Source organism: Myotis myotis, unplaced genomic scaffold (genome assembly GCF_014108235.1).
Source record: "Myotis myotis isolate mMyoMyo1 unplaced genomic scaffold, mMyoMyo1.p scaffold_m19_p_1, whole genome shotgun sequence".
NCBI lineage: Eukaryota > Metazoa > Chordata > Mammalia > Chiroptera > Vespertilionidae > Myotis > Myotis myotis.
In genome coordinates, this window is record NW_023416313.1 from 158373001 (window position 1) to 158397876 (window position 24876).

A 24876-nucleotide genomic window follows, 5' to 3' on the forward strand; every position below is an offset into this window, starting at 1 on the left:
CAAGTTGAATTCCTCATATAAAACAAATAAAGATTACTCTACAAAAGACTCATAAAACCAGCTACCAGGTTAATAACAAATAAAATGGTGGGCATTGCACATCAATGGTATGCAATGTGGAAGAATAATTACAATCATATGTGCAGTAGCATGTGGTTTGTTTTACAGTAAGTGAAATCAATGATGCACAGAGTTGGCATATCAGTTAGCCTAGGAATGAAACACATCAGAGGGAAAAGTACTTAAAAACTCTGTTCTATCACCAAAAATCCAATCTAAAGACAAGGTTTTTCTTTTTTTAAATATATTTTATTGATTTTTTACAGAGAGGAAGGGAGAAGGATAGAGAGTTAGAAACATCAATGAGAGAGAAACATCGATCAGCTGCCTCCTGCACAACCCCTACCAGGGATGTGCCCGCAACCAAGGTACATGCCCTTGACTGGAATCAAACCTGGGACCCCTCAGTCCGCAGGCCAACGCTCCATCCACTGAGCCAAACCAGTCAGGGCAAGGTTTTTCTTTAATTAACTTTCTTTTTGGAAGCTATTATGAAAATTAGAAAAGGTGCATTAGGATCTGTACTGATATGGTCACAGTGAGTAAAAGAAAATCTGCCTTTATGCCAAAACACACACTGCTTTATTCACTACAATGGATGACACAATATACCTCCTAATTTTAATCCAGTGCTGCAAAAAAATAGTTTAAAATATGACAGAATCAAATCACTGCAGCTAAGTATTTGTTTTCTCAACATGCTCTTCAAAGAAATGGGCAGAGAGCCTTGGATGGATTGTTCCCCTGAGAAACAGTCTGACTGCCAAGATGTTCCTGCAAAGTACTGAAATGAGGGATGAGACTAAAGCATTCCTGTTCCGCACAGACAATGCCAGGAAGGAGCAGCGCCATGGTTTCAAGTGGCATATGTCAGCAATGTAATTATCCTGATTTTCTTGATCCTCTCATTCAGGATCAAAACATGTTTCTGTTGCATACTGAGAAAAAGCTATAGAAAATCTTTGTGAAGACTAAATGGCAAGTTTGAGGGAGCTGTGGTTGTAAAATTGTGGGCATAGCATCTGATGCAACACTGACCATCTCTTCAGGTGAGAAATCACACCATTATTTCTGGACATAAGTTCAATCTAAATTTAAATTCTCCAGGAACTTCCCAAACTGACAGACTAATCACACATTTGCTGCCACTCGTAATGGACTAATTATAAAGAAGTACTTTCTATTTTAGTAAAATAAGGAGAAAGGAAAAAAGCAGTCATGCCCTTAGGGCTCATCCCCCTTAAGGCAAGGGAGTCACACTAATGCTGGCTCCTGACTGCTCTTTTTTCTTTTTTAATCCTCACCCGAGGATATTTTTTCCATTGATTTTTAGAGAGTGAAAGGGAGAGGAAGAGATAGACCAGTGGTTCTCAACCTTCTGGCCCTTTAAATACAGTTCCTCATGTTGTGACCCAACCATAAAATTATTTTCGTTGCTACTTCATAACTGTAATGTTGCTACTGTTATGAATCGTAATGTAAATATCTGATATGCAGGATGGTCTTAGGCGACCCCTGTGAAAGGGTCGGTCGTTCAACCACCAAAGGGGTCACGACCCACAGGTTGAGAACCGCTGAGATAGACAGAAACACCGAGGCACGTGCCCTTGGCCAGAATCGAACCCAGGACCCTTCAGTCCACAGGCCAACACTCTACCCACTGAGTCAAACCAGCTAGGGCCTAACCGCTCTGACTTTTGAAGTAAACCTTATTCCACACTGGGCTGTAGTGTGGATTAATAATCCCTGATTGCTGCTAGGCACTGCTCGAGGTAGAACAATGTTTGGCAAGTTTCTATATCTTGGTGTCCTATAACTTCCAACAAAGCAAGTCTAACAGAGATGGAAATCTCTCTGTATCTAAAATATCCAACTCTATGTAAAGTTGAACTGTCTATTGGCTTAGACTTTAATTACCATGTATAAGGATCATGTATAAGGACCACCTAACAAGCAGTTTCCCAAAGTTGTATTTGACTTTATATAACAGAGATCCAACTACAAGAGCTTAAACTAAGAAAGGTTGTTTGTTTGTTTGTTTGTTTGTTTGTTTTCATGTAACCTGAGGTCTAAAAGAAGATTGGAACAGTTGTTCAAAGTCATCAAGGCAAGGACCCAGACATCTAGCTTCCTACTCTGCCAATCTGAGCATGTGGCTTGTGTCCTCATAATTTTAAGATGGTCATTCCATCCCTAGGCATGCACTAATTTACTAGGCGGAAAGGGCCAGGGCCCAGGGCAAAGGCAAGCCACAGCTTTGTCTGTCCCTTTTCACTGGAAAAAATTGCATTCCCAGAGCTCCACCCAGGAAACTTCCACTTACAACTCACTGGTGAGACCTAGGTTAACATGGATACCATTAGTTGCAAGGGATTTCCATTGATTTTTAGAGAGTGAAAGGGAGAGGGAGAGATAGAGTCTCTAAGGTGTTTTTATCTGGCATACTGTTGCCCTAGACAAAATAAGGGTCCTTTAAATAAGGAATAATAAGGGGATGTATACTAAGTAGGGAACAAGCAGTAGCTGCTACATGATCAAGGACATTTTAGTTTTTACTCAAACTTCAAACTACCGACTAACTACAGGGTTTTTCTTCCCCCTAACAAATAGTTCTAAGTTCCTGATTCTTCCCTATCAAACCTACTCTTCCTGACTAACCTGTTACCGGCTTCCCCAAAGGATTGACCAGTCTAGGAAACATCACTTTAGTAACAACTACACAGAGCATTTGAAAAGAAGACATAGAGTCACCGCATCCTCTGAGGGAATTAACAAACCCTCTAGCACTTGCTCTGTTTGTTGAATGCTTTCCTGCTAATTGCACAGTAAAAATGTGTGTGTGTTCTTTTATAAACTAGGATGGTCTCCAAAGCAAATCAGGTAAAGGGGGTAAGGAGGAACAGAGAAATCAAAATAAAACTAAACCCATCCCCCACTGCCTTGCTCCTTGGCAGCTGCTCCAGCCCATTAACTAAATCACTTGTAAGTCTCCAAAGTAATTTAGAGACAAGTCTTCCAATTCATTAACTGTGGCACAATTATCACAGGACTTGATAATTACACCACACCTGTCCTCACAGGCACTGAGGGCAGTCCCCTGGCCTAGCTTATTTCAGCCAAGGACTGCCCCTCTCATCTAAAAGGTAAGCGCTCAGTGAGGTAGAACAAGACACAGAGGAAAGACACAATTTCTCCAAATCTCAGGCTGAACAGACAATTCAAAGCAATAACCCTGCTCTCACAGGGAAACACTACACAATATATCGTTAGAAATGGGAACATTATATTTTATCTGCCAAGAACGGTAAGACTCAGCAGAGAATTTGCAGGGCTACTTCCTTCCTACTGGGAGGCAGCCCAAGGAGAAATGGCAAGACCTGGGGGCTTGTTAGAGCCTGGCCATGCCCAAATAAGTCACTTCACCCCCGACCCCCAATCTTAATTTTCACATCTATAATATGACAGCATTGGACTAAATTATAAATGTCTGTGTTGTTTTCCCCTAACCATGAGCCAGATGGCTAGAAACTTAGATCTAAGTGTGGAGGCTGAATGATTTCTTAAGATTCGGAGTTGAGAAAAGCCACACTTGGCACACAGATACTAGTGACAAGGCATGAGCCAAGGGCACAAAAAGTGTTTACTCAGACTAATCTTTTTGTCAACTATAATGCAAATGTCCAGTTTTCATAACACAACGTTAGCAGAACATTGCAACCACCTTCAGCTGTAATAGCTAACTGACCTGGACCCGTTAACAGCAGCCTGTTACATAACGGTGAACCTTGGGAAGGGGCTTTGTCCTTACTGGCCTACCAGATTGTGTGGTACCTTAATTTAAAGGGGAAAATGAGGCTCCAAACCTTTCCTAGGCTGACCTCCAAGACCAGACAGGCTGCATTTGTTCCAATGGGACCTAGGTTACACCCCAAGGGAACTCTGAGGTTATTTCCTTAAAGTCTGTGAGTCTAAACCAGTGATTCCCAAACTTTATTATTATGCTTATGAATCACCTGGGAAACCTATTAAATATGCAAACTCCTAAGTCCCATTCCAGAGACTCTGGTTCAGTAGGTTTGGGGTACATCATAAGAATGGGTATTTAATTTATTTTCTTAGGAGAGACTGCAAATGCAGTTCCCCACTACTGTAAATTATGCAGTTGAGTGTCCCTCATTTGGGGAAATCACAGGGGTCAGCACATCCAGAGTGCAATGAATAAGCCTCGCTCTGTGAAAACCACCTTGTAATCATGGTATCTCCCCTGCCGGGTAAGTATAGAAATAGGTACTTTAAAGTAATACCAGAAGATGACTGTGATATTGGTAATCCAAAATCCATACTTGGAGACACACTGTCATTCCAAAGCAGCTGTGTGGGCTCCTCATACTAGAAAAGGGCCTGGTTTTTCTTCATTTGGCTCAAAATAACAGTCAAGAATTAAAATTCAAACCAGTATGATGAATAGGTAGGTCCTTGCTCCTCAGGAAGATGGAGAAGACCTAGGCAAGAACGGAGCAATGCACACTCCAGACAAACAGGTGAATGGTCCTCAATCCACCTTTGCTGGAATGATGATGCTGAGTAAGGAAGCAGCATCATTACATACTGTGTGAGAATGAATACTTTATTCAACAGGTAAACAAATAAGAGGGCCAAGGATCTGGAGAGCCCTGTAACCCCATGCAGAACTTATGCAGTGTCCTACAGTTAACTTCAAAAAGAAGTCTGTCTCCTTTTCTTCTGTTTTTGCTTATCTAAAGCTTTTGAGTTTCCTGAGAACTTACCTTTCTAGAGAAAAATCTCACCCCCACAAACACACCAACTATTTATGAGTAAGCCTGGCTCAGTGATTTTAAATAGAAAACATGAGGTTCTTTACCAAGAATCTTAAATTCTCTTCCAAAGGAACATGTATATCATCTTTCTTTCTGAGCTCTACCTCAGGAGCCTCGACCCTTATTAAGGATATAGGCCACAATTCTCTGACAAGATTTCAGTTGCCAGAAGCTTCTCTACTCTGTAAGCTTCTAACTCATTAACTATTTTTAATATTTTTTATTTTAAATTACAGTTTTATTTTAAATTAAATTATGTTGAATAGTTGACATAGTATACATTTCAGGTGGACAATATAATGGTTAGACATTTACGTAACTTACGAAGTGATCTTTGTAATTCTAGTACCCACCTGACACCATACATAGTTATTATAATACTAGAGGCCCAGTGCACAAAAATTTGTGCACTCGGGGGGGGAGGAGGGTGTCCCCTCAGCCCGGCCTATGCCCTCTTGCAGTCTGGGACCCCTCGGAGGATGTCCACCAGCCAGTTTAGGCCCACTCCCTGGGGGATCAGGCCCAAGCTGGCAGTCAGGCATCCCTCTGGCAGCCCGGCAGCCCTTGGGGGATTTCCACTTGCCAGCGAGGAGCAGGCCTAAGCTGCAGTCGGACATCCTTAGCACTGCTGAGGAGGTGGGAGAGGCTCCCACCACCACCACTGTACTGGCAGCCATCAGCCTGGCTTGTGGCTGAGCAGAGCTCCCCCTGTGGGAGTGCACTGACCACCAGGGGGCAGCTCCTGCATTGAGTGTCTGCCCCGTGGTGGTCAGTGTGTGTCATAGTGACAAGTCATCCCCAGTTGTTCTGCTGTTAGGGTCAGTTTGCATATTACCCTATTATTATATAGGATAGAGGCCTAGTGCACGGGTGGAGGCCGGCTGGTTTGCCCTGAAGGTGTCCCAGATCAGGGTGGGGGTCCCGCTGGTGTGCCTGGCCAGCCTGGGTGAGGGGCTGATGGGTGTTTGCAGGCTAGTCACACCCCCTTCAGCGTGGGGGTCCTCACTGGGATGCCTGGCCAACCTGGGTGAGGGGCTGATGGGTGTTTGCAGGCTGGTCACACCCCCTTCAGGGTGGGGGTCCCCACTGGGGTGCCTGGCCAGCCTGGGTGAGGGGCTGATGGCTGTTTTCAGGCTGGTCAAGCCCCCTCCAGTGGGGACCCTCACCCCATGGAGGTTTGGCCAGCCTGGGTGAGGGGCTGATGGCTGTTTGCAGGCTGGCCACACCCCCTTTAGGGTGGGCAGTACCCACTGAAGTGCCTGGCCAGTCTGGGTGAGGAGCTGAGGGCCGTTTTCAGGCTGGCCAAGCCCCCCCGGTGATGGAAGCTCCCAGCCTCTCCTTTTTTTCTTTTTCTTTTTTTTTATTTTGGGATTTATTCACCTTCTATAATTGAAACTTTGTAGCCTTGAGAGGAGCTCAGAGCCAGCCAGGGTGGGCGGGAGGGAAGCTTGGCTTCCTCCATCGTCAGGGGCAACCCACTCCTGCTCGCTCCAGCTCCGTGGCCACGGCAGGCTGAAAGCAGGTATCTGGGGTTTATTTACCTTCTATAATTGAAACTTTGTTGCTTTGAGTGGAGCTCAGAGCTGGCCTCAGCAGCTGGGAAGCTTGGCTTCCTCCATCACTGGGGCAACCAAGCCTCCTACTCGCTCCAGCTCCATGGCTGCCGACCGCCATCTTGATTGGGTTAATTTGCATATAGTTGCTCTGATTGGCTGGTGGGCATGGCTTAAGGCGTAGCAAAGGTATGGTTAATTTGCATGTTTGTCTTTAATTAGTGTAGATTATTGAGTATAGTCCCTTGCTGTACTTTACATATCCATGACTGTTTTTACAACTGCAAACTGGAACTCCAACTAAGAGCCTTACCTTCTCTGGTTTTTAAGCCCCACCTGTGGCAACACAGTGCCAATGCTCCTGACTTTGCAAGGTTCAGGGTCCCTGCAACTCCAAGACGGAGGGCTCTATAAAGAGATTGCACTGAAAATTGAAGGGGCTCCTCTGGGAAGGCATTTTCCATTTACATAAAGTTCCAGTTAATGAGAGTTAATTGAGCAAAGACAAGAATTATACAACAGGAGTGAATGGGACACTAAGGAGATGAGCTTCAGTCTCAGCCCACTGAGAGAATGTGGAGAGACTGAGCAAAGAGCTCTTTTGAACTGCAAAGTATGGAATCATATACTCTGATTCTGACTATAAGTTGTACTATTTATTTTATTTTCAAACACATTTAGAGCATTTACTTTGTGTCAGGCACCAGTTAATTTGCTTAGCAAATATTTGTTCATTTTAGCTACAAACACCACACACAGACATGTTCACTACCACTCAAAGGAAACTCCTGACTCTTGCCCTTTACTTCATGAAAAACCAGAAACATAAATCCGCTCCCACCTACTTAATGGCTCCCACCTTGTTAATGGTAAGAAACCTGAACTGGACCTGAGGTCCACCAGAACATGGATGAATTAGGCTTTACCAGACCTCCTTAAGGGCCACAGAATAAATTTGGTACCCTAACATATGTCCTTCAAATTTACAATTGTGGAATTAGTGGCAGACGATAGAACCCAAGGGCGAGAAAGCAGTCAGTTTGCTATAGGCCTTCTTTCTCCCTTTTGCTATAGGCCTAATCCTAGAACACTTTTAAATCTTTTCCAGCTATGTAACAATGATGACAATAAAGAAAGTAAAACAAACTCCAAAGCTGGTTTTATTTACGTGTTCAGATATTATACCACCAATTAAGAAATTATCTTCCAGACCCTGAACTCAGTATCAACAAAAAATAACAAAAACTTCTTATAGAGTAACTGACATGCCTGGAGCATCTCCTTATGCTATTTTTGAACCAAAATAGGCTCTAGCACCAGAATAAGACTGAAATATAGTGCTGATACTCCAGGTAGAAGTTTTAAATCAAAGAGAAAACAACAGTCTACCTGAATAATCTAAGCCATCACGATGGACAGATTCTCAAGCAACTTGAATTCTGGAATTCAAGCACATTAAACCATTATTTAATTTTCTTTCCAATTTCCTTTATCAGAAAGCTAATAAAAATATTTATTGAGTACAATAAATGTGCTAACACTGGGCTAGGTGCTACAGAAAATAAAGAATGTATAAAGCACAATCTCTGCCTTTAGGAATGAGAAGATTTACTTAGAGGAAAAAAAGGCCTTCCATGCAAGGGTAACAGCACAAAGAGAGATGAATAAGATTCAAGGTTAAGGAGAATGATTTCTTACAATAAGAAATCATCTTGGGTAGATAAGATAGAGCCAAGCAGAAAACTTACACAAAAATACATATGCAAAGGGAAATCACTAAGTTAAGTAAGACAATTTGATGAAGTTGTGGTTTGGAAAGCTAGTGGGGTATGGGGAGAAAGGAGAAATTATGAGTTTCTATTTGAACTTAATGCATTTGCCATTGTAGTGGGTTGAACTATGTTCTCTACAGAGGTATGTTCAGTCCTAACCCCCAGCTGTGAATGTGACCTTATTTAGAAATAGGATCTTCGCAGATGTGATCAAGATAAAATGAGGTCACACTGCATTAGAGTGGGCCCTAAATCCAGTAACTAGTGTCCTTATGAGAAGAGAGGGCACACAGAGAAGAGGCACAGGGAAGAAGGCCATTAAAGACAGAGGCAGAAATTGGAGTGGTGCAGCTACAAACCAAAGAATGTGGGCAGCCATCAGAAAGTAGAAAGTCATGGAACAGATTCCCACTCAGGGACTCCAGAAGGAACCAACCCTTCCAACATCCTGATTTTAGACTTCTGGCCTCCTGAGCGGTGAGAGAATAAATTTCTGTTGTTTTAAACCACTGGGTTGTGGTAGTCTGTTACAGAAGCCGCAAGAAACTAATGTAGTCATGCTCTATGCAGTAAATGTGTGAAAATGGAAAAAAATTAGATATCATTATTTCCTAATTCATTTATTTAGTTTATCACTTTATGCCTTTTTTAAAAAAAAGAATAGTTTTTAAAGAGAGAAGAAATGAGAGGAGAGAAACAAGGATGTGAGAGCACAATATCGATCAGCTGCCTCCTGCACGCCCCCGACTGGGAGCGAGCCCACAACCGGGGCATGTGCCCTGACTGGGAATCAAACCAACAAACTTTGGAGCACAGGCCAGCGCCCAACAAACAGAGCCACATCCGCCTGGGCTATGCCTTCTCTTGAAGTGGTTTACAGTTCTCAAATTATATAATTTACACTGAAAATCTGGTGTATCGAGAATATTGATCTGCCTCTTTTGCTTCTCCTATCAGCTAACACACATATAACTGAAACACACATTAAATTCACCCAGTTGTGAATTACAAGCTTTGACACTACATGAAAACCAATATAGAGACAATGGGCAGTTGGGCCGAGCTTTCAATGGACAATAATTTCCTATTTGTTTTTTAATCAAGAGAAATAAACTGAATAAATACAGCACTGCCTTTCCCCTCTACCTTCCACCTTATACAGGCAGTTTTTAAGGTAGTTTTCAGGAAAAGTGCACTAGGCTAACTAGTCACACACACAAATTCTATATCACAACAAACACATACAACTCAGTAAAAGTTTATTTTCTATTTTCAGGAAATAATGAGGGTAGCTGAGCACTTAATGATACAGTACGGACAATGGATACATTAAAGCAAAGACTAAAAACCTTAACAATATTTGCCAGTCATTGTGCCATGTGCTTTGTATATATTAGCCCAAATCCTCTCAGCATTATGATACAGTTAAATTATCCTTTTCTCTGCTTCAATTATCAAAAGCTTCAAAAACAAATATAAAAAATGTACAAACAAAACTCTGTAACACCCTTCCTAGGAAACTATCCCATTGAAAAAGAAACTTGAACAAAGATTATTTTTTAATTAAAAGATATTCATCACAGCACTGTTCATCATGACTTAATCAAAACACACCCTCCATGTTGAAAAATATAAGAATTATTAAATAATCAAATACCATATAAATTAATGAAATGGTGCTTTAAAGCATGTTTCATATGAGAAAATGCTCATGTTATATGAATATTTATTCTTTTCTTCACAACTATGTTTTCTAAATTGACTATTTTACAACAAGAAAAGAGTTTTTTCAAAAAATAATAAAAGCTGACCCAAAAACATAATGCTAGCAAGTGACAGAACCAGGACTTACACCCAGAATGATCTGCTTCTATAGCCCAGTGGCCCACTACCCAACACTGATCTTATAAAAGTCCTAATTTTATCCCAGGAACATTATCCTCAAAAAAGGAACAAATAGGTCATGATCTAGTACTATTTCACAAAACAGACCATTATGACTATGAGCTTTCATAATTTAAAATATTGCCTCTAGCTCTGGTTGTGGTTTCTTGCTTTTCTGGTGCAACCTATCAAGAGTCAGAGTTCAGTTTGAGTCAAATGTATTATGCTGAAAGGCAACATAAACCAAGAGAGTCACTACCCAGAGATAGACTGGCCAGGAAAGCAGTAAAACGAAGGGAGACCAGAGCTCCCACTCCAGACATTTCAGCTAAAAAGTAATTCATTAACAGTTCCATAGTCCTGGGGGAGAGGAAATTACATCAACTCATGCTAGATCCTTAATGAAAGTGACAATTTTATTCTCTTTTGCATGCTGTTCTCTATAGTCACAGGAATCTAGGACACAATGTAATCCAGGAGGCATAAAACCACACTACAAAGACCAATCCTATCTAATAAAAGAGAAACATGGTAATTAGCCGTAGACCGCTACCTTTCCCATTGGCTAATCAGGGTGATATGCAAATTAACTGCCAGCCAAGATGGCGGTTGACCGCCAACAAAGATGGCGGTTAACTTGCATACTCGCAATGATGAGAGGCGAAAGGGGAAGGACTGAAGAATGGTGATCGGCAACCCAGGTGGCAGGCAAGAGCTGGGGGGTGGGCAAAGGCCGCCTTTCCCCACCCCCCAGCTGGCGATCGCCATGGCAATAGGAGGGCAGGAAGGCCGGGCCACAGACCAGGAGGCAACGTCGGTCCCGCCATGGCGATGGGAGGGCGGGAGGGCCGGGCCACAGGCCAGGCGGCAATCTGGGTCCTTGCCATGGCGATCCATGGCGATCAGAGGGCGGGAGGGCCGGGTAGCAGGCCAGGCGGCAACCCTGGACTCCCGGAACCTCTCTTAAAGGTTCTCTTAAAGCAGTTGGCGAGGGACCTCGGAGAGCCCCAGGGGGCCCTGGTGCCAGCAAAACTGAGACCTGGGGCGGCTCTCCTCAGGAAGGTCCAGGGAACAGCCACTGCAGCCTGCCCCCACCCCAGCGCAAAGCAGGGCACACTGGGCCCGAGGACCCACCTCCTCCCAGAGGCCCCTCGCTTGCTCATGCAGCCCTGGTCATGTCACAGCAGCTACAAGGCACAGAAAGCACCAGGGACAGCCGCTTGCCCCCACCCGCATTTGCAAAGACAAGGCCGTAGTGTGTGAGGGCCGGCTCACATCTCCTTCTCCCTCCTTTTGCTCCTCCTCTGGCTGCTTAGCTCGCCCAGCTTCTTATCCAGGCTCCTCTGCAGCTGGGCCCTCTTGGCGGGGTCCAGGGACCTGTCCTTGGCCCCACTGCCCGTGTACAGCACTGCCTCCCGGCTGATTCTCTGCCGGGCATGGGCACGGGCCCTCTCCCCACAGCCATGGGTCTCGGGCAGGCAGTGGCTGAGGCAGTAGCAGTGGCTGCAGTGTGGGCAGAGCTGGCCCAGAGTCACGACGCTGGCCTGGCACTTGGGGAGGCCACAGGTGTTATCAGCCTTCATGGAGGCCGAGACCAGGGCTTCGAAGTCCTCTGTGGAGGGCAGATCCAGGGCCGGGGTCCTTTTGCATCTTTCTTTTTCTTTAATGGCAACTTCCGCAGCCCCGGGCCTGCGGGCCCGTGGACCCTCCTTGGCTCGCTGCTCCTGCCTGCCCCTCTCCCTCTGCAGTCGCTCCAGGTGCACAGCCCTCAGGTCCAGGTTGCTCGGCTCTTGCCCGGGGGGCTCCGTCTGCACGGGGCTGGAGGGCTCGGGATGGAGAGGGGCTTTGCTGTCAGTCCCTACCGGGACAGGTGGGACTGGTGGAGCCGATTTTTTTTTTGGCTGTGTGCACATAGATTTAATTCTTAAGTAATTTATACTCCTCTGAAACAAATAAAACTCTGTGGCCCCGTGATCGCCATGGTGATCGGAGGGCAGAGAGCCTGGGCACCCCAGCACCTGACATGCAAAGATCGGGGATGAAATGACTTTTCCCAACCACATCTGCAAATATCCTGGGGAAGGCATCACTGAAGAGTTCACAACAACTGTCTTACTTGGCAAGGAAGAAAAAAGTTGGCAATGGAAACAATCCCTTACATCAAAGTTAAGGTCCCTCTGGGTAAAAAAGAATATTTCCAACGTAAAGGAGGGAGCAGGCAAAAATAATAGGTTCTCATGACTTCCACTGAAGATTGAGCATATGACAGAGTCAAAACGAACACACAAATTAAAACAGACAGTGGACATTCAAATGGCCTGAATCAACTGTCACTGTTTGTCCCAACAGCAGCAATGCTTATGTGATAATATAGTTTAACAGACATACAAAACAAGTCACATGATAAGATAGGTTCAGCTTCTAAAGTAAATTGAATATGTTCTTTTAAAATTCTAATGTCCTTTCCTCTGACTATAATTCTTAATTTTCCAATCAGAAAATTACCCCAGGTGATCCAGTAACATGTAGAACTCCAGTAACCTAACTTATTTAAAAAAACAAACATCCCAACCATTTTTAAAATATTTAAATTGATATTTTAGGGTTAAAATTATAGAAGATATTTAGATCCAAATATATTTTCTGAATATTTTTAAAAATATATATATACAAGTGATACATTTTCCCAAGGAACTCTGAATTAGTAGCTTTCCCTCTAACTTTCTTCAAATTGAGAGAATCTATGGAGTTCCCTATACTGCACAAGTTTTAATGAAAGAAAATAAGACTTTCTAAGAGCATGAAATACATGTTTTCTTATTTACAAACATATACACTCTTCTCCCTCTCTCTCTCTCTCTCTCTCTGTCTCTTTAAAATATATTCTTACTGCCCTGACTGGTTTGGCTCAGTGGATAGAGCATCGGCCTGCGGACTGAAGGGTCCCAGGTTCGATTCCAGTCAAGGGCACCAAAAAAAAAAAAAAGAAAAGAAAAAAAGGAAAGAAAAAAAAGAAGTATAAAATATATTCTTACTGATTCAGAGAGGAAGGGAAAGAGAGATAGAAACATCAATGATGAGAGAGAATCATTGATCGGCTGCTTCCTACACCCCCCGTACTGGGGATCAGGCCAAAACCTGGGCATGTGGCATGACCAGGAATCAAACTGTGACTTCCTGGTTCATAGGTCGATGCTAAACCACTGAGTCACACTTGCCAGGCTCAATTCTTATTTATATATTCACTAGAGGCCTGGTGCACAAAAATTTGTGCACTCGGGGGGAAGGGGGGGGTCCCTCAGCCTGGCCTGTGCACTCTCGTAGTCTGGGACCCCTCGGGAGATAACGCCCTGCTGGCTTAGGCCTGCTCCTGGGTGACAGAGGGCAGGCCCAATCCCTAGGTGCAGCCCCTGGTCGGGCTCAGAGCAGGGCCGATTGGGGAGTTGGGGCGCCGCCCCGTCATGCACAGAGCAGGGCGAATTGGGAGGTTGCAATGCCACCCTCAGTCACGCTCAGGGTAGGGCCGATTGGGGGTTGGGGCACCGCCCTGTCACACTCAAGGCAGGGTCGATGGGGAGGTTGCGGCGCCACCCCCTGTCACGCACAGAGCAGGGCCAATCCGGGGGTTGGGGCGCTGCCCCGTCACACACAGAGCAGGGTCGATCAGGGGGTTCGGGAGCTCCCCCCGTCACGCACAGAGCAGGGCCCATCAGGGGGTTGGGGAGCTCCCCCCAGTCACGCACAGAGCAGGGCCCATCAGGGGGTTGAGGAGCTCCCCCGTCACTCACAAAGTAGGGCCTATAGGGGAGTTGGGGCACCGCCCCCTGTCACACACAGAGCAGGGCGGATCAGGGGGTTGGGGCGCCACCCTCTATCACCCACAGAGCAGGGCCGATCAGGGGGTTGGGGCGCCGCCACTATCACACTCAGGGCAGGGCCGATGGGGAGGTTATGGCTCTACCCCATCACACACAGAGCAGGGCCCGTGGGGGGGCAGGGGGGTTGGGGCACCGCACCCTGTCACACACAGAGCCACAGGGCAATCAGGGGGTTGGGGAGCTCCCCCGTATCAGGCACAGAGCAGGGCTTATCAGGAGGTTGGGGCGCCTTCCCCTGTCACGAACAGAGCAGGGCAGATAGGGAGGTTGTGGCCGCTCCCCTGTCACACACAGAGCCACAGGGCGATCAGGGGGTTTGGGCACTGCCCCCTGTCACGCTGATCCCGGTGCTGGGAGGCCTCGCAGCTCTGCTGATCCTGGTGCTGGGAGGCATATTACCCTTTTACTATATAGGATAGAGGCCTGGTGCATGGGTGGGGCTGGCTGGTTTGCCCTGAAGGGTGTCCTGGATCAGGGTGGGGGTCCCCACTGGGGTGCCTGGCCAGCCTGGGTGAGGGGATGATGGCTGTTTGCAGCTGGTCACACACCCTTCAGGGTGGGGGTCCCTATGGGGTGCCTGGCCAGCCTGGGTGAGGGGATGACGGCTGTTTGCAGCTGGTCACACATCCTTCAGGGTGGGGGTCCCCACTGGGGTGCCTGGCCAGCCTGGGTGAGGGGATGACGGCTGTTTGCAGCTGGTCACACATCCTTCAGGGTGGGGGTCCCCACTGGGGTACCTGGCCAGCCTGGGTGAGGGGATGATGGCTGTTTGCAGCTGGTCACACATCCTTCAGGGTGGGGGTCCCCACTGGGGTGCCTGGCCAGCCTGGGTGAGGGGATGATGGCTGTTTGCAGCTGGTCACACACCCTTCAGGGTGGGGGTCCCTATGGGGTACCTGGCCAGCCTGGGTGAGGGGATGATGGCTGTTTGCAGCTGGTCACACATCCTTAGGGTGGGGGTCCCCACTGGGGTGCCTGGCCAGCCTGGGTGAGGGGATGATGGCTGTTTGCAGCTGGTCACACACCCTTCAGGGTGGGGGTCCCCACTGGGGTGCCTGGCCAGTCTGGGTGAGGGGCTGAGGGCTGAAGCTCCCAACTGCTCCTTTTTTTCTTTTTCTTTTTTATTTTGGGCCAGCTTTAGCTCTGGCTCCAGCTCTGAGGCCTCTGCTGCTGCTGAAAGCAGGTATCTGGTTTGTTTACATTCTATAATTGAAACAATGTATAACTTCAGCTCTGAGATCCCGGCTAGCTGAAAGCAGGTTTCTGGAGTTTTGTTTAGCTTCTGTATTTGTTACAATGTTTCAAACTGCAGGCTCAGAGGCCGGCAAGGCAAGCGGGGAACGTTGGTTTCCTCCGTCACTGAAGCAAGCAAGCCTCATGTTAGTTTCAAGCTGCCAGGCTGCCGGCCGCCATCTTGGCTGGCAGTTAATTTGCATATCGACCTGATTAGCCAATGGGAAGGGTAGTGGTCATACGCTAATTACCATGTTTCTCTTTTATTAGATAGGATTCCAAGGACATATACAGCTTGAAAAGCTTTGGAAGCAGTTTCAAAAAATCTAGCTTTTAAGTAACAAGAAAACAGTTATAGAAGAAACTTTAAATTAAAAGAAAAGAATTGTTTTAATTTATTCAAGAGTGGGAACATCCTCCATGAAAATGTGTGCCTTGACTGTGGATGGCTGGGTGGCCTTATCACACCTTAGGAATTCAAATGCTTTTTACAATGACAAGAAAGAGAGTTCTTGTAGATGTCTGTCAACAGAAGGTGGACATCAATAAAAGGAGGGGCTTCCACAATCAATCCAGAAAGTCAGCAATCTATGAATAATCCAGAACCCAGTATTTATCTCCTCTGCCACACACCCTCCCTCCCAGCCAGTGAGCAAGATAATTACCCTCAAGTCAAGCTAAGTGCCCCCCAGTCACAGTGGCCCAATGCTGACATACAAAGCATACAAATAATTCTCACTCTGGCATAAAAGTGACAACTTTCTTGGAAGAAAAGCAGATACTGTAAATTTCTCAAAGTCTTCCTGAAACACTTTTTAAAGTAATTTTTACTTCTTTAGAAAAAATGCATACATGGCGCACCATCTGTAATAAAAGGCCCATTCTATAAAATTTTACCTGGTCCTACTCATATCTGCAATCATAACCATATTTACAGACAAATATATCTATACTAATAAAAGAGTAATATGCTAATTAGACTGGGAGACCTTCCAGGAGACCTTCCAGATGTTCTTCTGGACAAAGCCATGGTTGTGGGGCCAAGGTAGAGGCGGTTAGAGGCCAAGAGGGGAGGGCAGTTGTGGGTGATCAGGCTGGTCGGGGATGGGGCCATTGGGAGTAAGCAGACCAGCAGGGGGGCCAGATGGGGGCAAGCAGACCATCAGTGAGGGTCAGTTGGAGGTGATCAGGACAGCGGGGGGAGGGGGCAGTTTGGAGTGAGCAGGCCAGCAGGGGGACAGTTGGGGATGAGCAGGCCAGTGGGGATGGAAGGTAAGTGCAAGCAGGCCAGCAGGGGGGGGCAGTTTGGGGTGATCAGGCTGGCGGGGGGGGGGGCATTTGGGGGCAAGCAGGCCAGCAGTGGGGGGGAGGGCAGTTGGGGGCGAACAGGCCAGCAGGCAGAGTAGCTAGAGGCAATCAGGCAGGTGAGCGGTTAGGAGCCAGCAGTCCCGGATTACGAGAGGGATGTCCCGAGAGCGATGTCCGACTACTGGTTTAGGCCCAATCCCTGTAAACTGGCAGGACATTTTTCGAGGGTTCCCAAATTGGAGAGGGTGCAGGCCAGGCTGAGGAACACACCCTCCCCCGTGCACGAATTTCGTGCACCGGGCCACTAGTTTCTTAATAAAAGTACAGGTATTTGCTACATTGAATTTTAAATATTTCACATTTTTATAATCATTCCATACATTTACAGAATACCTATTGTGTAAAAAGGATTAAGACTGATCTCTGAAGCACACACGTTAAGAACATTTTGCAGCCGAAACCGGTTTGGCTCAGTGGATAGAGCGTCGGCCTGTGGACTGAGAGGTCCCAGGTTCGATTCCGGTCAAGGGCATGTACCTGGGTTGCAGGCATATCCCCAGTAGGAGATGTGCAGGAGGCAGCTGATCGATGATTCTCTCTCATCGATGTTTCTAACTATCTCTCTCCCTTCCTCTCTGTAAAAAATCAATAAAATATATTAAAAAAAAAAAAAAGAACATTTTGCAAATAAAGTTTTAGGTCTCTTCACCCTTCAACCTCCACCTTTTGCCCTCCCTTCTCATATCTGCAAGTGCCATAGCAATGACACATCTGATAACAAATTACTTTTGCTGTCTGAGAGATCATGACTACAGCTATGGGAAATACTTTTAAATTTTATTAAATTTCTCATTTGGCCACAGCCTAGTTTCTTTGGGACTTAATTTATTTAAAGTCCTGAGCCTCCATAGCTTAAATAATCAACTAATGATCCATTACAAGGCCTCAATGTGTGCATCTTTTCAGGCAGCTCTCCATCTCTATTCCCTGTTACTGTCAAGAAACTCCCATTAGTTTAGTGATTTGCATGAGGCCACTCTGTCAAGCAACAAGTGACCCTATCTGTTACTCCTCCCAAGGGTGGCCAATGCAAGGCGTTGTCAAAGTTCTGAGTTATCATCTGAAAACCTTATCATTCATCACTGTCTCTGTGGACCACATTAGTGAAAGTATTCTCATCTGATAAAATGTATTATTTTTATTTTATTTCTTCATTCCCATGAAGCTGCAATGAATATTGTGTAGGTCAGCTAGACGAATTCACACAATGATAAACTAATTAAATGTATTCTTTTTCCTCTTCATTGACAGAGTGATGGTTACTCTTTTTAAAAAATAAGATTTTCAGCCTGCACCAGTTTGGCTCAGTGGATAGAGCGTCGGCCTGCGGACTCAAGGGTCTCAGGTTTGATTCCGGTCAAGGGCATGTACCTTGGTTGCGGGCACATACCCAGTAGGGAGTGTGCAGGAGAAAGCTGATCGATGTTTCTCTCTCATCGATGTTTCTAACTCTCTATCCCTCTCCTCTCCCTTCCTCTCTGTAAAAAATCAATAAAACATATTTTAAAAAAATAAGATTTTCAGTGACTTTATCAAGTGACTTTTTTATCTTTAAATTCCTTCAATAAGAATGACCATCATCATGTCAGAATAATACCTCCTTACAATAATTCTATACTTACAGCTGCAGTCTGGAAGGGGAAAGCACTGGCACCCCTTCTTTCAATCATTGTTGGGTTATGCAAATAAATATAAGCAGAGCCTGACTGGTTTTGCTCAGTGGTTAGAGCGTCGGTCTGTGGACTCAGGGGTCCCAGGTTCGATTCCGGTCAAGGGCATGCACCTTGGTTGCGGGTACATCCCCGGTAGGGAATGTGCAGGAGGCAGCTGATCGATGTTTCTCTCTCATCAATGTTTCTAACTCTCTATCCTTCTCCCTTCCTCTCTGTAAAAAATCAATAAAATATATATTTAAATATAAGCAGAGATAGAACTTAGATTTCTAAGGACAGAGTGAAAGAAATATCTGAAGAATGAGAGAAGTTAGCCAGGTAATAAGGCAGGTAAGAGCTTTTATAGATAAAGGAATAACAAAAGCTAAGGCAAGGAGACTAGAAAGAGAATAATGTGCTCTGAGAATCACGAGTAGTTTGGAATTCTTGGTGTGACCTATAAGGGATGAGCTGGATAGGAAAACAGGAGCCAGGTTGTGGAATGTCACCATAAGGAACTATGGGTATGGGGAAGCACAGGACTTGGTTAAAAAGTCTATAAGGAGGATTCTCCGAAAGGTCGGGGGCTTCTAGGGGGACTTTGCTGAAGGCAGAAGCCCCTGCCTTGACTTCTCCAAACAAGTCTGAGCCCCCAGGTGTTTTACTGGAATCTCTATGTTTAGTGTTTAGACCCGACCTTGTAGAAGCATGTGTCTTCTCAAGGATACTTATCCTGCTGATTGTATCTAGAGGTTAATTTTAGTTCAAGCTATCCTATATAATAAAAGCGTAGCATGCAAATTGTCCCCTTGACTGAGAGGTCGTCCCGGAGTTCAACCAGGGGGCAGGGCTGGCCAGGGGAAGGGAGGGAAGCCCCAGCTGGCAGCCGGCAACCAGCAGCTGCTAGGGACCCCACTAGTGCACGAATTTTGTGCACTGGGTAGTTGTTACAATAAAAGCCTAAGGAGGCAGACAAACAGGGCTGCTTGGTTGCAATAGCCAAGCAATCCTTTAGCCCTCTCTTTCACAGAAACATGTGTCAGAGTAATCCATTCATCCATCGCTCAGGGTCTGCTGGTCAGTCTCAGCATTTGGGGGACCAGAAAAGGGTTCCAAAGAGGAGAGGGACATGATCAGAGTTGTTGAATGATGAATAATCAAGAGAGAGTAAAATGGAAGTATGGAATTTAAGGTTGCTCTCCCAAACAGCCTGACTATAAACAGAAAGAAGAAAAGTGCTGGGGGGAGGGAGAGAACCACAAAAATGGTGAGGCAAAGGAGCCAGTGGAAGCAAGAGACATGGAAGATAAAGGAATCAGGGAAATAACTATTGGAGGAAAAGACTGCTGGTAAGTTTGTAAGTGTAGGAATAAGAACTTGAGAACAGTATCCACCAATGATCACCTTCCTGCTCTAGAGAAGCACTCAAATTTAGATCTCCTATCCAGAACACCAATTATTCTAGTTCCTAGCTACTCAAAGTATAGTCTGAGGATAAACAGCACCTATAAGTTTGTTAGACATGCACAATCTCAGGCCCCACCGCAGACCTCCCGAATCTGAATCTGCATTGCAATAAGATCCCTAGCAGATGCCCTTACACCAGCGGCTCTCAACCTGTGGGTCACGACCCCTTTGGCGGTTGAACGACCCTTTCACAGGGGTCGCCTAAGACCATCCTGCATATCAGATATTTACATTACGATTCATAACAGTAGCAACATTACAGTTATGAAGTAGCAACGAAAATAATTTTATGGTTGGGTCACAATAAGGAGAACTGTATTTAAAGGGCCAGAAGGTTGAGAACCACTGCCTTACACAGTGAAACTTGAAAAGCACTATTCCACACAACCCTGGAGAACTGTAAGGAATTACGGAGAATAGGAAAGGACCCAGAAGATGGAAGACAGGGAAAAGGGAAAGAAGAAAAATAACAGCAAACTTCATATTGGCAACCTGATGCTAGAAGAAATTATTGACAGGAAGGCCAAACATAATCACAATCTGTAAGAGCCAGCAAGGATGCATTAACAATACATCATGTCAGTTCTGGCCGGTATGGGTTAGTTGGTTGAGTGTCATCCTGGGCACCAAAAGGTCACCAGTTCAATTCTAGGTTAGGGCATATACCCAGGTTGCAGGTACAATCCCCTAATCAGGGTGCATATGAGAGTCAGCCAATCAATGTTTCTCTCACATCAATGTTGATCTCTCTCTCTCTCTCCTCCCCCTCCACTCCCTTTCCTTTCTTCTTTCTCTCTAAAAAAAAAAAAATAATATCATGTCAGATTCTCATTTTCTTGTAGCAGTAAGCCTAGGAGATACAGTAGAATAGTGTATCTAGGTTTCAGTAAGTATCTGATAATATGTCTCAAAATATTTTGTAAACAAGAAATGTGGGATCTGTGATAGTTCTATTTAATGCACTCATAATTGGCTTAACAATTATTACAAAAATTAGTAATAATTTTGACTAGTGAATTAAAATTAACCTAGATTTGCAGATCTCTGGTGACAATCTTCTCTCTCCAGACTACTTAAGACTTTTTTATTGGTAATTCTGTTGCTGTTGTTGTTGTTAATCCTCACCAGAGAATATTTTTCCATTGATTTTTTTAGGGAGAGTGGAAGAGTGAGGGAAAGACAGAGAGAAACATCGGTGTGAAAGAAACACATTGATTGTTTGCCTCCTGCATGAGCCCCAACTAGGGCCCGGGCCAGGGAGGAGCCTGTAACCGAGGTATGTACCCTTGACTGGAATCAAAACCAGGACCCTTTGGCCTGCAGACTGATGCTCTATCCCAGGGGTGGACAAACTTTTTGACTCGAGGGCCACAATGGGTTCTTAAATTGGACCGGAGGGCCGGAACAAAAGCATGGATGGAGTGTTTGTGTGAACTAATATAAATTCAAAGTAAACATCTACACTAATAAAAGAGAAACATGGTAATTGGCGTACGACCGCTACCCTTTTCATTGGCTAATCAGCGAGATATGCAAATTAACTGTCAGCCAAGATGGCGGCCGGCAGCCAGGCAGCTTGAAACTAACATGAGGCATGCTTGCCTCAGAGACGGAGGATTGTTGGAGGAAACAAACGTTCCCCGCCTGCGGCTGCAGGCCTCTGAGCAGGCAGTTTAAGAAACATTGTAACAAATACCTCCGGACTTCAGCCAGCAGATTCGCAACATTGTAAGCAAAGGCCAGAAACCTACTTTCAGCCGCGGAGGCCTAAGAGCTGGAGCCAAGCCTCAAGATAAAGCTGGCCCAGAATTAAAAAAAAGAAAGAAAGAAAAAAAGGAGCGGTTGGGAACTTCAGTCACTCCCAGCCTGAAAACAGCCCTCAGCCCCTCACCCAGACTGGCCAGGCACCCCAGTGGGGACCCCCACCCTGATCCAGGACACCCTTCAGGGCAAACCAGCCGGCCCCACCCATGCACCAGGCCTCTACCCTATATAGTAAAAGGGTAATATGCCTCCCAGCACCGGGATCAGCGTGACAGGGGGCAGCGCCCAAACCCCCTGATCGCCCTGCAGCTCTGTGTGTGACAGGGGGTGGGGCCCCAACCCCCTGAGCAGCCCTGCTCTGTGCCTGATAGGGGGGAGCTCCCCAAACCCCCCCCCCCCACGGGCCCTGCTCTGTGTGTGATGGGGTAGAGCCATAACCTCCCCATCGGCCCTGCCCTGAGTGTGAGAGTGGCGGCGCCCCAACCCCCTGATCGGCCCTGCTCTGTGCGTGACAGGGGGGAGCTCCCCAACCCCCTGATCGGCCCTGCTCTGTGTGTGACGGGGCAGCGCCCCAACCCCCTGATTGGCCCTGCTCTGTGCGTGACAGGGGGTGGCGCCACAACCTCCCCATCGACCCTGCCTTGAGTGTGACAGGGGACGGTGCCCCAACCCCCCAATTGGCCCTACCCTGAGCGTGACTGAGGGTGGCATCACAACCTCCCAATCTGCCCTGCTCTGTGCATGACGGGGCGGCGCCCCAACTCCCCAATCGGCCCTGCTCTGAGCCCAACCAGGGGCTGCACCTAGGGATTGGGCCTGCCCTCTGCCACCCGGGAGCAGGCCTAAGCCAGCAGGTTGTTATCTCCTGAGGGGTCCCAGACTGCGAGAGGGCACAGGCCGGGCTGAGGGACCCCCCTCCCCCCCCCCCCCGAGTGCACAAATTTTTGTGCACCGGGCCTCTAGTCATTACATGAAAGGGTATGGTCTTTTTTTTTTTTTTTTTTTTTTTTTAGTTTTATTCATTTCAAACTGGCCAGATCCGGCCCGCGGGCCGTAGTTTGCCCACGGCTGCTCTATCCACTGAGTCAAACCAGCTAGGGCTTATTGATAATTTAGATGGTGATACAAAACAGATGTAGCTAGTATCACTGAGAGCAATTATCTATATATATAAAAGGCTAAGTGACCTTTACAACCGCTCGACCAAATGACTGGTCGACCCGTCGCTATGACACACTGACCACAAGAGAGCAGACGCTCAATGCAGGAGCTGCCCCCTGGTGGTCAGTTCGCTCCCACAGCCAACCTCCCACGGCCAGCCAACCTCTTGTGGCCCTTCCTCCCAGCCAGCCGGCCCTGATTGGCCCTGATTGGGACTGGGCAAGACAGCCCATCAGCCCTGATTGCCGGCCAGGTCGAGGGACCCCACCCGTGCACAAATTCATGCGCCGGGCCTCTAGTGTTACATAATGGCATAATCAAACCCCCCCCCCATAAAAGAAATTAATAGATGGATACAAAGAACTAAATCATTTTTAGTTAAGTTTAGGTAAATTAAAATGATTATAAAATTAAAGTGCTAATCTGGACTCCTAAACTGAATAAAAACAAGGATAATGAAAAAGAATCATAACAGCAGTACATGAAATAAAGCCTTAGGAGTTTTAGTAGATGCTTAATTCAATATGACTCAACATATTGACGTTAACATGAAATCAATAGGATAATATGTAAGTTCAGTTCAACCCGCATGCCAAACTCTCCAACAACACAAGACTGTTAAGATTAAAAGGGGGCAGCGGAGATTTAAACCAACTTTTGCATTCTATAACTTCAGATAGTACACAAAGATCCCATAGTCAAAATTAAGGATCCCTGATATTAACAATCAGAAGGCCTAATAAGCAAGCCAAATTGAAGTGGAGTGTACTTTTAAAGCTGCCCACATTCTCCCTTGTTTGTATTCTAATATTTGCATGCTAATCAGGCACATCTGTTCCCAAAACCAAATAGCCTTTAATTGGTCCTTCTGATCGCCTACTTGCCCCCTCTGTTCTGATCCCTGTGTCAAGCTGAAAATGATCCTTGACTACCTTATGTGTGTTTCTATATCTACACTGCTTGTGGCGTTCTTGATGAAGACTTAGTTTCTTAGTTCGGGAGGGTCGCTGCATACATACTGGATATTTGGAGGACACGTTTAGGCTTTAAACATCTCAGGGACACTGGGAAGTCCATACTAGTGGCAAGTGGGTGGAATTTCGAGGTCACAATTATTGAGGTATCAAGAAGTCCCAGAAGAAAGTGGAACACCCAAATGACTGAGAGCGACCCCAAACAGTAGGAGGTGGTATGTGACCAGTCCCTGTCAGATGGTACACACTGCCAAAATTTTTATTTCAATTTCAATTAAAATGCTGTGATTTTAACTAATTCTGCAGAGATCAAGTAGAAAGATGACTTAGTGTTTTCCAATTTATGTAGCTTCAGGCAGTTCCATCATGTTTCTGACAGTCAAGTATTCCAGATGAAGCTCCATAATGAGATATTAGATTGAAAGGTAGAGAAGGAGGACCTAAAGATAAGGGGGAGTAGTCACATAACTCACCACTCCTTTTATAAAAGAATATAGCTCAAAAGGTACCATCAGAAACCGCCCCCCCCCCTTGTGCCTCTTTGAATAAATAATTTAGCTATTACTTACAGGATAAGGATTGAGATAGAGATAGTTGACAGAGGAAGAATTAGGAAATTAGGTTATTACATTAACAAAATTGTGATGCAAGTTTCTAAGTCAGTTTTGAGAAGAGGGAGGCCCTGACTAATCATTCTTAGTCTCACATAACCTTTAGCCTTAAGCAACACTAACTATTAAAAGATGGGTAGAACTGGTACCAATAACTCCAAAATTAAATTCCTACTTTTTCCCCATCCCAACCACTCTCACTACATGCAAGAATAAGTTGCCTGAAGGCAACGCTTGAGCAATGACTTGAGCACTTACCTTAAATAACCAGTCTTCTCCCTTCCATCCTCCTAACATACACCCTCATTACTTGATTCCCTGGAAGATGCCCACTTGTCATCTCCACAGACACTAAGAAATCAGCAGGGCCCTAGCTGGTTTGTCTCAGTGGTTAGAGCATTGGCCCTCGGACTGAAGGGTCACGGGGTTGATTCCGGTCAAGGGCACGTACCTCAGTGGCAGGCTCCATCTACAAGGCAACCTATCAATGTTTTTTTTCTCTCTGTCTCTCCCCCTTCCTTCCACTCTCTCTTAAAAAAAAAATCAATGGAAAAATATATTTTAAAAAGAAAAAAAAAAGAAGAGAATGCTGGCATCCCTTAGGTCAGTGATGGCGAACCTATGACACGCGTGTCAGAGGTGACACGGGAACTCATTCTTT

At 45.8% G+C, this 24876-nt stretch overlaps 1 protein-coding gene and 1 non-coding gene across 2 annotated transcripts in view; both read right to left on the bottom strand.

Moving 5' to 3' along the window:
• Positions 1-24876, bottom strand: part of GPR176 (G protein-coupled receptor 176) — a 100317-nt gene that overhangs the window by 57712 nt on the left and 17729 nt on the right. The window lies entirely within an intron of this gene.
• Positions 4180-4339, bottom strand: LOC118661981. The gene has a single exon (XR_004969557.1). It is a non-coding gene; the product is annotated as a U1 spliceosomal RNA (small nuclear RNA).